Source organism: Bombus fervidus, chromosome 6 (genome assembly GCF_041682495.2).
Source record: "Bombus fervidus isolate BK054 chromosome 6, iyBomFerv1, whole genome shotgun sequence".
NCBI classification, from domain to species: domain Eukaryota; kingdom Metazoa; phylum Arthropoda; class Insecta; order Hymenoptera; family Apidae; genus Bombus; species Bombus fervidus.
Genome location: NC_091522.1, coordinates 11,096,154 through 11,109,571, shown reverse-complemented (window position 1 = coordinate 11,109,571; position 13,418 = coordinate 11,096,154).

Below are 13,418 nucleotides of genomic sequence, written 5' to 3'. Positions count from 1 at the left end.
TTATTTCATATATTGCTTGTAAGATTAATTAATCTACGAGGATCTTGAGTGTTTATTACGAGGAAACGAGTAGGTAGGCACGATGTTCGCTCGGTAGCACGATGTACAAACGAAAACGTACGAGGGGAATTAGGCATCTGCCACTAAGTAGGATTACGGTTATGTAAATGAAACGCTATCGTGCCGGTTAGGTTAGCTAGCGCGGACAGTTAGCGTGTCCTAGCGCTGGTCGAAATTGCTTCTCGCACACTTTCCATCGTGTCTCCGGTTCCCTTCCGCTTTTCCACCGCTTCTTTCCCTTCAACCCTTCAATTGGCTCGACCTCGCACGGTTCTCTTCGTTTCCTCCATTATTCCGTTCTTCGCGCAGCAGACAATGCGATCATAAGGCTTCCTTTGCAAACTGAAACTCCACTAAACTATGGGAATGTTCGCACGTTTTCGGTTATAAAACCGGGCGCGTACGGTAACGCGAAGATTTCCGCTCGGTTAATTTGCCCCAGAGACGCGTTAATTGTTCGTTTTGCCGATTTTCAACGTCTTTCGTCGTTGGTCGTCCAGCGATACGACTAATGAAAACGTGTAACCTTAACAGAGAATTGTAAATAGTCGTTTGATGTTATTGCACATAATTTTCCCTTTATCTGTTGGTACAATGTCCGCTTTCAATGTAGTTAAAATTTCTCGGGTTACTTCGCGAGAAATGTCGTCTTTCATTTTACATTTTGAGTTTCTAAAGGAAAATCAAATGGTAATTGTCGAAACTTACAGTTAACAGTTAGACAAATTATAAAGGGTATTCAAAGTTATTACATCATTCGCTCTGTTCTCCGAATTTAATATGAACAGATTTCCATTTACTTTGATCGTCATGTTAAAATTCTATAAAAAATTTAGTCTAACAGGGAAACAAACGAAACCTCAAATCAAAGAAAATACTTCGTATGAACATAGATAATAAATTATTCGTTAGTAAATGCGATAAAATTTTTGTTCTTTAAAATTCTGAACAAAGAGGATGCTATTATTGTTCTGGATTCTGAAATCGGAATGTTTGTTATCGAATCGTGTTTACAATAATTTATTATATTTATTATATTTCATACTTGTCATCATTGTCCCATGACATAAAATTGTTATCAATTTACATAATAATTGCTTGGCAGACGCGTTGTATAAATGAATTTTCTGCGTCGTCTTCTCCTTCTGATTCTTGCCAAATGTACCTTGCTCGTTACAAACTTGAAATGCTTCCCTAGTTCACGGATATTCAAGAATCCGAGCAATTCGTGCATCATTCCGCGTCGTTTGCAAGGTAAATCCATGCTTGTTCCACAAATTATGATTGCGCGCCTTAATCCAGTCGCTCGTACGAATCTCTCGTTTCTCGTTCTTTCCGAAATATTCCTGCAGTTCGCTTCCTGTCGCTTCGTTACGCAACAGGATGCATTCGCATACGAGGAATCCATGTCGCGAAATACCGAGCTCAAAGATAGGATCGTCGCACATGAAAGACACGCGAGCAGAACGTTCTTCCACGGAACTTTCATAATCGTGACGAGTGTAAAGACTCGTTCAGATTAATTAAGTTACTTGAATTCAAGTCACAAGAATTCACTTTAAATTCACGTGCACAGGAATCTTTCAAAAAGTAACATTAATTCAAGACACCCGACTTCAGATGAATACCCACTTGAAGATGCATGTTTAAAATGTTGTCGGAGATGGTACAAGAAGCGAAACGCAAAATTAAATTGCCTTTAGCAATAATTTAACAATTGATAATATTGGTAAATTGGTAAATTACACACGAATAATGCTCGATGATTTTTAAATGTAGCGACAGATCAAACTGTTGGCTTTTAATACATTACTATGCAATGAGAAAGTTTATTGCTATATCGATATTAGTTTATTGATTTTCAGCATATTTGGAAAGGAACTTGTCTTTCAAATCCTTTCTTTTGACGTATTCAAATTTCCTCACTGTATTAAATTGTCAGCCCAATATACGCATACCGTTTCCTATGAAAGTTCACGAGTATATTTTTGTTTCCAAGCATTCGATTGCTTTGATCAGGATACTCGGCGAATGTTTCGATATGAATGTTTGCAAACGTTTGTAGAGACGCGCGTTCGATGAATACACGGCGTAAAATCCTCGTGGTTGCGCGAACCGCTCCGATGAACGACATTAAGCACGAAGAGGACAAACTGGCGTAACGCGGTTGCTGCGTGTCAACAACGACGACAACGATGAAAACGACGTCGAAACGCGAATTTCGTTAGCGCTCAGACAAGCTCGAAGGAACCGTAACGACTTCCTTCTCGTGTAGCTTTAATCGAAAGTCGTATCAGCGGGCTGTTGGCTGTTCGTGGAAAGCTGGTGACGAGAAGGGATTGCCAGAGATCTCGAAGGAGGGTTTTCACGGGTAGCCAGGGGGAACGTATGCATTTCTCGCGGAGCTCGGAAGTGCTTTATTTCCATAGTGAGGCGGTATCCGTACACACCGACAGTCATACTGATCTCGAGAGATACGTCGTTGCCTCCTGGGTGGTATATACGGAATATAAGACGACTCCAAGAAGAGAAAGAGGAAGAGAGAGTCTCAAGCGTATCGTTGGTCGGTATGCTTAGCGCAGCCTGTTCGCCGATGGCAAGATTGTCTTTCTTTCGGAATGGCGAATAGTTGCTAAAAGTAGAATCTAAGGAAATAAAGTAGCCCCACTGGCTGCCTCTTCTAGAATCGCTTCGACGCTACTTGACAGTATGTATACCTTGTTGCATCTTGTACATATATGTCTCGCGTTAGAGTTATACCAGTGTGAACATACATGTCGGATGTGGCAAGTGTCCCGTTGCAAGAGAAATAATTCTGCTATGTGAACTTTAGCATGTGTTTTTAACAATTTGATCGATGCAACGTCGTTACCGTTCTATCGGAGAACGTATTATTCACTCATCCGGAGTAGAATGGTTCTGAATATTTCAGTTTAGAGGAAGAAAGTATTCCCACGGGCTCGCGCACACACGACTGTAATGCATACCTTTGAGGACACTTTGAACGTTCCGTTCATGGAGCTCCTTTTGTCTCGACTTCTCGTTTGTGAGCGATTCGTTTCTATTACCTTTACGGGATGGAGGGAATTATTTGAAGGTAACAAGATGTCTGATAGCGAACTAACGGAGTAATGAATTTGCGGAGTATTCGTAGTTTGAAGAAGTTTGCTATCTAGTATTTTGTTTCATTTACGCTCTATTAATAATATTATACTTTGGAGGCAGTACAATATATAATTTCATTTACAATCTTATTATTACACCGTACATTAAATAAAAAAGTTATTTTTGTATATTTTAATAACGATCGATAAACGATATCCTATATGTACTTAAAACATTAAATTTTTCAGTAAAATGAAACTATTTGTATGTCCAGTGAAAGGATATTATCAGCGTAGAAAAATAAATGTGACATATTAAATTTCCAATAAATATTCAAGTTTCTAACACGTTCCCTATCAGACCGATTTTTTATCATTTTCCGTTCACACTGGACTTGGGTTAACTGTCTCCTGTGTTGTCAAAGCAAACAGTTCCTTCTATAACTTATAATGTTTACAATGTTTATAACAATTGCAAGACTGAGAAGATAGTCATAAGTAAGGAAGATTTGCGGAATGAAATTTTGAAGTCGAAAAAGAATTTTTGGATTTACATGGAAACCAAATGTATCACTGTAACGTTAGAGGAGAACGTAGTTTGTTCGACGGTAAGTGGAGAAAGGTAATGGAAGACGTTTACCAAGAACAGAATACCTGACCTTTCCGAGAACATTTTTCAAACGAAAAGGGACCGAGCACCACTTCTGAATATAAGGTAATATTAACAATATACACAGATTTAAACAGAGTGTTAATATAAAATCTAGAAAACGATAGCCAAATATTATTTTTATAATTTTCTGCTCTTAACGCTTGAAAGCCCATTTAACAGTTTTGATATTCAACGTACAAAACTAAGTTAATTTGCGTCGTGATATTTTTGAGAAACATGCGCGATATGTTTAAAAAGTAGCAAAATATTTCAATAATCAATAATTATTTCATTCCATCATATATCTTCTAAATTAAGTCTTACACATTTATATAATTATAGTCCTATTATTTAATATGTTTTTAAAATGTAATTTTAGAATGAAATACGAAACATAAATTTATATACATTAATTGTCTTGTATATGGTTCGTGTGCAAAATTTATGATTTATATGCTCGCTGATGCAATTATTCCATGGTACAGTATGTCTATTAGAACTGCACAGTGATAGAAGCTGTAAATGTCACTTGCCAGATGATACTCTAATTAGCTGCATAATTGAGAAATATTGGAAATTTAAGGATATGACAACTTTAAATGGACACGCATACAATTTCTCATTAAGTCGGTCGAATTAGCAATACACTATTTCATTTGCATAATTAATTTATTGCCGGATGAGCCGTCACAAGTGACAGTCGGGAACGATAATATATTGCTGCTTTGGCCGCGGGAATGAAACCCCAGCTATAAGTCTTATGCCGTAAGTCCTGTGTATTCATTTTTATACTACCAATTCAATGCTCAGTTAAATTGAATTCCACGTTTAATTAAATAAATTAATAAATCAAATTGGACTATCGAGCGTTTCCGTGATAAAACAACATCTTCTATACATTTTTATTTAATATCTTTAGAAAAGGGAACCAAGATGTTTGTATATATACACACGCACCTTTGTTTCTGACAAAATTACAAAATAAACGAAGCTACCATAACTTTATTGCTTATTATTGTTATAATTAAATATTGCGTAATATAATTATACAAATCTATACTACCAGTACAATTAAGATTTACAGTCGAAGGTAATAAGTTATTTTAACATTCCCTGTACCGACAGAAAACGATACTTCTATCGATAGAATATTCCTTTAATGAAATTAAAGAGGGAAAGGCACTTCGATGAGATGATAGCCATGGAGTACAGAATAATTCCCAATCGAGATAAAACGGACGGATTACGAGGAACTCCTACGCAGGGCTTTCAATTTCTCGCGGAATCTTTCGTTCTATTTCCGCGCGTTTAGCCGTGCGCCAGCCCCTTTACTGGCAACGTATACAACGATTCTCGGGAAGATCGCTGGAATTCATAGACGTCGACCGGAATATTGTTCCGCTTGATCGATCGACAGTTCAACGGGGTTAATCGGAAAATCTCCGTACAAAATCCGGCCCCAAGGGGGGAGAACGACGGCTACGGGACGACTGAAGTACACGCTGCGTAACAACGAAAGATGACAGGCGACGACGCCAGAGTGCGACGAAGCGCGAGAAACAGCACGGGGACCGTAGGGTGACAGAAGAAAGGAGAGGCTCAACACTCTAAACGGAAATAGCGGGAGAGGGAAAGGGATAGAGAAAGGAAAAGGGTAATAGCAAAGGGAAAGCGAAGAGGAAGAAGGAACGAGTCTAGAAGGAATTCCATAAAAATCGGTGAAATATGCATAGTACCGCGGAACGTGGAGGAGCGTCGCGACGTCGTCGAGTGTCCCGGGGGAAGCGGGAATCCCAGCACGAAGAAGAGAACGAATTGCAAGTAGAAGAAAAAGAACGGGCGGAGGGAAGAAGAGTGGTAGTGAACGGTGAAGGAAGAAGATGCAGTGCGAGGCGGCTGAAACGAGAGCTGAAGGAGGGGTATTCTAGAAGGCGGCGCGCGACAGATAAAGGAAAGAAGGTCGGAGAGCGAACATTTGGAACGTCTTCTCGAACGAAATCTAATTTCGGTCCCACGACGAAACTAAGCTATTTTCTCCGCAATATGCACGCGCAACGCCGCGCGCAAGTGTTCCGCCGATGTTTTTCACCCTTTGTGCGTTCACACCCCCCCCCTCTTCTGTCATGTTAGCTCTCTTATCACCAGGAAAACTGGAATTTCTGCGCGGAACGGAGAAGATCGATAAAGTTTTTCCTGTCATAATCCGTCGTTTTGCTAAACGGTCCACGTGTACTTCACTATTATTGTAATTAGATTGCGAATTTCTATGCAAATTTATATTCTATGAAGACGACTAAAATGATAGAACTTAAGCAGAGTTTTGTTTATTAAAAATCACAACGAGTACTTTGTTTTTGACAGTATATATATATATTTTCATGCATTCTGTGCATTTTTACACATTTAAATTTCACATAAATGTATAAAAATTCGCGGTCTAATTATAGTTAATCAAGTCGAATTACGAACCAACATTGTTAAGCTACTAAAATTGAATCAATGTATGTATGTATTTATACAAAATTTTCTGTACGTATTATAGATGATGTAAAAGAGGCTTGTCAGTAGATGATGATTTACGTTGCGTTAGGTAATAGGATTGAATCGTAATTTATTTAATTATTATAAGTAATTAATATACTCTTAAAACAGTAAGGTGTAGGAGAAACGTTCTGTTTGTGAGATCCTTATATAAGTGGTAGAGGAAACCCAACTTGCGTCGGACCTGTTGTACAGTGCTTACGTAGACAACTCTTGGACAAATATACGAGACAAACTTTGAACGCGTTTGCATTGCCATACAGTGGCAAGTGCCTAGATAGAACTTTGCTTGAGTCGCAATCACCGATGTTTATCGGTCGAATCAATAGAGTAACGTAAAACAGGAAATAGTTACGGGTTAACAGGAAATTTGTTTCACTTACGTGTAATATAGGGATACATTAAGATATTGTCAGAGAAAGATCCACAAAGAGATTATTACTTAAATATTATAAATTTTTTTTAAATAATATATAATGAACTTAAATAACCAGTGTAAAAGTGTTTATTATTTCTTTACACGCAACTATCTTTTTAACGATGTTTGATGAAAATATTCGTAATTCAAAAAATTACTTGCTAATTATTGTGTATACTCTAAAAGAAAAGAACGAACATTTGCGTGGTTATTAATATAATTGTTATATTCGTTTACAATCTTGTTTTCATTTTTATTGGTTATTTATAAGCTGCTATAAAATAACTTGCTACTTAGAAATGATGTAAAATGTTACATCAAAATTACGAAGAGAATTATAAAAGAAACAAATTGCTTAGACATGCATTCGATTCTAAGTTCTTTTATTCTGCTGCTCTCCTACCGAGAAGATATTTTTGTTTTCCTTATTTCGTGATCAGATCATCAAATTTCGATATCCTTGGTCTCGTACAATATTGTTATTCCTAATCAAAATCGCTAGTTTATTATAGAATATATTCCACTTTTAATAAGTATCTAATGTTCTTCATATTCTGCAGTCATTTTCAAATATTCATTCTACATAATACCGTTGAAACTCATTTTCGACCAAAGTACGAACATATTTTATAATATCTACATTTCTCGTTTAGAAGCAAGCGAATGCAAATGACTTTGAAAGAAGACGGTATTTCAGAACTCTCAGATTATTTTAATCAGTATCCTTTCATACAAACTTTCATATTTTCCTAATCCGTAGCAAAGAAGCTGAGATTAAGAATATACTGCGTTTATGTTATTTGTGGTATTAAATAAATACCTCAATTTTATGGTTGCTCTTGCAATGAAGAGAAATAGCTGTTTATTAATCCGTCCGAATATAATAAATACCTTATATTTTAGAAATAAAAGAAAAAAATGAAATTGTTGAATATATCTACATTCTTCTCCACAACGTTGTCATTCTTCTTCAATGAAAAGAAGCTATAGAAGCACAAGCGACATAAATAAAATGTAGAAATAAAAGCTGTCTTATCGTCTTCTTATCATTTCATGAATTTGCTCCGACATATCAATCTCACATGCAATTATGCCGAATCGTTATAGCATCCACTGTTACTTTATCCAAAATCAGAATGTCAATCAAAATGTCACGATTCATTTATTTCTGGCTTCTGGCGCGATGAAACAAAAGCACGAAAAGTCGCTCTTTCGCCAGCGACTTTCGCGTTCCGAGAAGATGCTGTTGTTTGTTGCAGCGTTACACCAGTTTCCTTTCTTCCTTTCAAAGAACGAGGAAAGAAAAAAAAAGAAGAAACAAAAGGCTCCTCGAGGCGTTCGTACGGCGCGGCGGAGAGAACTATCGAGAATCGGGGAAAACAGCGAAGAAGTGTACCGAAATGGGCAAGCTAGTGTCTTCGTGTGCGGCCAAGCTGCTAACAGGAAAGCACGAGGGTTTCTGCTTCTGCCCTCTCATAATTAAGCTCGGCGTTGGTTTTTGATGGCCACTAAAAATGTCGCAGAGGGTCGAATGGTTAAGGAATTTCACCAAGGCAAGGGATGTCGGCTTCGAGCGGCTTTCCACATAGGTGGGGATGAAAGGGGTGGTGGACTCGTTCTTCGTCTCGTTTCGAGTATGAGAAACGAAGAAGGAGGAAGCGGCAGAGAGAAACACGCGATAAAGGGAGCGAGAGAAGAGAGGAGCAGCCCTTATGTTCTGATATTAGCAATAGCTAGTCTCGTAAAGTCGACTGTGCGGCAATTCGAGTCACTTTGCGAACCCTTTATATACCCGACTGCTCTCTTTCGCGAACCGTGGAGAATGTAACGCAGCGGAGAAAAGGGGAAAGGGGTGGGCGTTGAAATACTGGTGGGAGCAGTGATTTTAATGCGGGCGGTTCTTAAATTTTACGTCACTTTCCCATCCATGGTTCAGCCGGCTCGGCTGCAAGACCAGCATCGCTTCCTTGTGGACGCGACGCAGAACGCAGGATTAAACTGTACCGAGGTAAACCTGTACCAAGGTTTCCTCTGGTGTTAATTCGGTTATGCGGGTTAGAGAGTCGAGGGTACCCGCCGCGCCACCCTTTCCACCGTTTCGAGCATTTCAGTTAGCTCTTCTGAAAAGTTGTTCTATACTGTGTCCTCTGCGAGATACCGCTTAAGGGAGACGTGATAATACGTTTGGTCCAAGCGAGCTGCAGTTCGAATGAAAGTACAGAATGATTCAGTTTTACGCGTTGGAAAAGGTAAATGGCTACGGCTGGTTTGAAATATTTTCTATATAAATCGTATCAAGTATTTAATATTAGATACATGTCTAATTTCTGAAAATATCTTCATGCGATTACATTAAATTTTATGTCACATGATTGTCAGTTCTTAACATAGCAGTTTCATAAGTTTCTAAAACGATAAATGGCTATGTTTAAAATAAAATGATTAATATTATTAGTACTATAAAATTACTATTATCGTATAAATATTTAATAAAAATATTTTTTCGTCGTTTAGGTCAAAACGCTTGAAAATAATTATCAAAGTGTTGTTTACGATTCTTAACATATGCGAATACTTGCGTATTTCTGGTAGGCTATAATTCAATTAAAGAATTACGGGTATAAAGATCTTCGACGAATTTTGTTCGAGAAGTAATCGTCACTATTCGGGAGATTTAGTTAAACTTGCTACCGTATCCAATAATATTTAATCCTTTCGGCAAGGTAATTGAACAAATAGAAGGAGAGGAAGCTTAGCGAATGGATCGAAGATCGCGAAGATAGGTAGAACTTTTTACTGCGCCGCGCCTCTTTGATTTAATAAGTTCATTACCTAATGAACAGGTGTACGAAGCAAGCTACCCTTCCCTATCGTAGCGAGCTTACTAGCATCGGTCACCCTTCGATAATCAATACTTTTAATTACTGCATTTTTATGAATTCGGCTGTAGTTTAGCCTTAATTGGATACGAAATCGACGATATCGTCGCCCATATCCCGACCAATTTTCACGCTTCTAATTAATATACCGAGAACTAATTTATCGAACGATATTCATGAATGCTTCTGCGACACCATTTATTGCCTTTGTGCTTTCGCCTCTTGGTTTACTGTTAAGATTTCACGCTCTGTAAACGTTGATCATCCAGAATAATTGTTCTTTTAATGCCTTTGCTAAAGTTGAGGATAAAGTAAGTAGAGTAATATATATTAAACGATGCAATCAATTTTACAATATAATTATTTCCTTGTTTAAAATTTCTTAACTTAGGATTTACCTTCTGTAGTAAAATTTTTCTCGGTTTCTTCAGTTTCTTAGTTTCCTTTCTTAACATTTAATTTTTGTTGTATAATATTATTGCTATACTTGTTGCATATTAAACATTATACACAAAATAGTTCAGTTCCTCTCGAAATCCGTGGAGATAGACAGAGCAACGTATGTGAGAGTTATATAACATAATTATTACATAATTCTTATATTATTGTTTACAATACGATTATTTCTTTGTTCAAAATGTATTAATTTAGAATTTAGTTTAGATCGTTCTAGTTTCCTTGGTGCTCTTGGTTTCCTTAGTTTTCTCTTCTAGAATTCAGTTTTTACTGTATAATATACTCTCACTGTATAGTACTTTTACTGTATAATATTACTCTTATAACTTCAGAACATTATGCACGAAATAGTTGAGTGCCGTTCAAAGTCCACGGGTTCAGGGTGAAATATGTAGAACCGGTGTGAACGTTTTAAGCCTTTAATCTCTTGAGACAAAGAAGACGAGGAACATTGGCCGTAACCGTGGCTTTAGCTTCTTTCTCTTCTTCTTTCTTGCCCTTTTTCATTCCGTGTTCGTCGACCCTCTTTCACGAGCGCGATTGTCGTGAATTAGTGGAAAGAGATAACAAAGAAAGAATTAAGATTCGTACACACCAGCGTGGCTTAATGTATGCACCACGGAAACTTTTTTTAAATCGTCGGCTTCAACCCCGCTGCTTGCTAATGGTTGCTGAAACTCCCTGAAAATTCCTTACTTGCTGCTCAGGTCATCCGGATGGATAACGACGAACGCAAACCGCTTTAATTTATCGGAATACTTCTCAAGTTGTTTTTCGAGATCTTTTGTTAGCCCTTCCCCTCTGTTTTTTTCTTTTCCGATCGATACATTTCACGATACAATGATAGAAGTTTCAGGCTGGTAAGAAGACATTGACAACGAGTCAATTAAAAGAATGGTTACATCGACGAAAATGATGTTTAATGGGAAGACATTGAATGGACAGTTTATGGAAAATAAGTGATTACATGTACACACACACATACACACAAGCTATTGAATTAAAACACTCGATACCTTCAATATTTTTTACTCTTTTAATATAATTGGGAGGCGTGAGCAAAATTTTCATTACTTTGACAAACATACAGAATGTTTATTCTGCAATTGCGCAGTCCAGTAATCAAACGCGTTACACAGGTGATTTGACCAGATTCCGGATATTCTCAATGGCATTCAAATCGCCTGACAGGCAAATGTGACCATGAAAAGGTCAATTTTACCGTGATATTTCATGCACCCTATTGATATTAACAAAACTTTACTCAAACAGATTTCAAAGGGCAGTTATAAAGAATTACGAGTTAATATCAAAACATTAATAAATCCGTACGTTCTATAAGTGCATTATTACAAAGCTAATTACGCAGAATTCAAAATTCATTGACTGATAATTATACAGCACAAACAACCATCGTTTGGAAGGTTAACTCATACAGATTAACTCTACGACTAACATTCCACAACGAGCCATGCGTTCTAGTAAAACAGACACATCGAAGCATGAACTTATAGCACCAATGATCATTTAAAATTCAAAGGTATTTAATAAAAACGGGCCTTCTCCACGTTTGTCCTTCTTCAGGAAAGCAAACAGGTATTTCAAAGCTTAGAAATGTCAAAAATTTACATTATATCTATTCCACCATGTTGTAAGTATAGATTCTATTTACTAGAACGTATTTCTATCTGAAAGTTTGAGGAATTTAGCGAGAGTCTCTTCCGTTATGATCTCTTCAATTATTTTGGTGCATGGCTTCGGCGCGGTCGATGACCGATCATACGCGGAGTTATACTACTAACCGCGCCGTTAATCGTATCATAGGAAGCATGTATGCTTTGATTGCTTCGCTGTTCGTTCTCGTTCTCTACCGAAAGAGTTTCTCTCTTCTTCGTGTTGGTCCAATCTCGAAGGTGCTATTTCCTTCTCGTCTCTTCATCCTCTCTCCCCTTCGTGCTTTCCCGTACCCTTTCTCTTTTGCACGCGCGCGTTCACCCCTTTCTCATTCCACCGCTTCGCGTGTCTCTTTCCGGGAAGCGTTAATTAACCCGCGCGAGCCGGCATCAAATAAATTTCGGTTAGAACGTGAGAAGCAACAAATCTGAGTCAGGTGGTGTCAACTACGGCGAATGCGAGCCACCTCTTACTTGAGTTACTTCAGCGCCAGGCTTTTGTGGTTTGCTACGGTATTATAGCGCGGTACGCACGTGTACGCATAAATATGTATACACGTACGTATCATACGTATGCGTGTATGCAGGCACACATATGTATAGGGTGTTTCAAAAATGTTGGAAATATTTAAACATAAGGCCAGTGTGTCGTGACAAGGATTAAAGGCCGTAAATTCATTTTTCCCAAGATTTAATTTAATTTAACGTTAGGATATTTTAATCGTCGTCAATGCTTCGGGCTTATGTCATATATAATCCAAAATAAGAAGAAGATTCATATAAGTGTGATATAAACCCCGAGATTCATCTTTATTGAGGTCTAATTCATAGCAGCACACTTTACATCTTATAACTATATCATCGCTTACAGAAATTATTTCACTTGCAATAATGTAATGAATATATTACAACAATATATTATTATATATTAACAATACTATTAACTTAATTAATTAAATACTATTAACGTTATAGGAAGACCATTTAGATTATTTAAATCTATTAAAGGATCAGCAAATATTATTAGTTTCATTAATAAGTATAATTATTTGCACATCTTTGGCTTCTGAGGGGCACGAATACATTTCGTGTTTCGTGTAACGTAATAGCACGGTATTTTCCAACGATATATCATTCTAAAAAGGATAACTAGAAGAGAAATATTAGAAGAAAAAAGCTGGCACCACTGTTAAATGAATTTGACTTGAGTACCTACGCCCGCGTGTGTCTATGTGAAACTTATACCGAAGCTTTTTGAAACACTCGGTACATGTGCCCATATATGTATATATGTATACGTATGTGTACAGAAAATGAGAGAGGAGCGAAAAAGGAGAAAGAGGTAAGCGAGAAAGAAAGTATTATACGAGAGAACGAGGAAGTTGACGCGGGGGATGCAGGGGGACAGGGACAGAAGAAAGGGGCTTGAAGGGGGTCGTAGCTACCAACAGCGTCACCGCATCTCCTGCGCGTCCTAATTAGAGAAATTTAAATTCATAGCCACCCCATGGCGCTGAACTTACCCCTGGCTCACTCTCCCTCTCTCTTGTTCTTCTGCCAACCTCGTTCACTTTTCGTTTCCTCGTCGCTTTCACCTTCTCTCTTCTCCTCTGCTCCATACACCTCCGTCTTTTT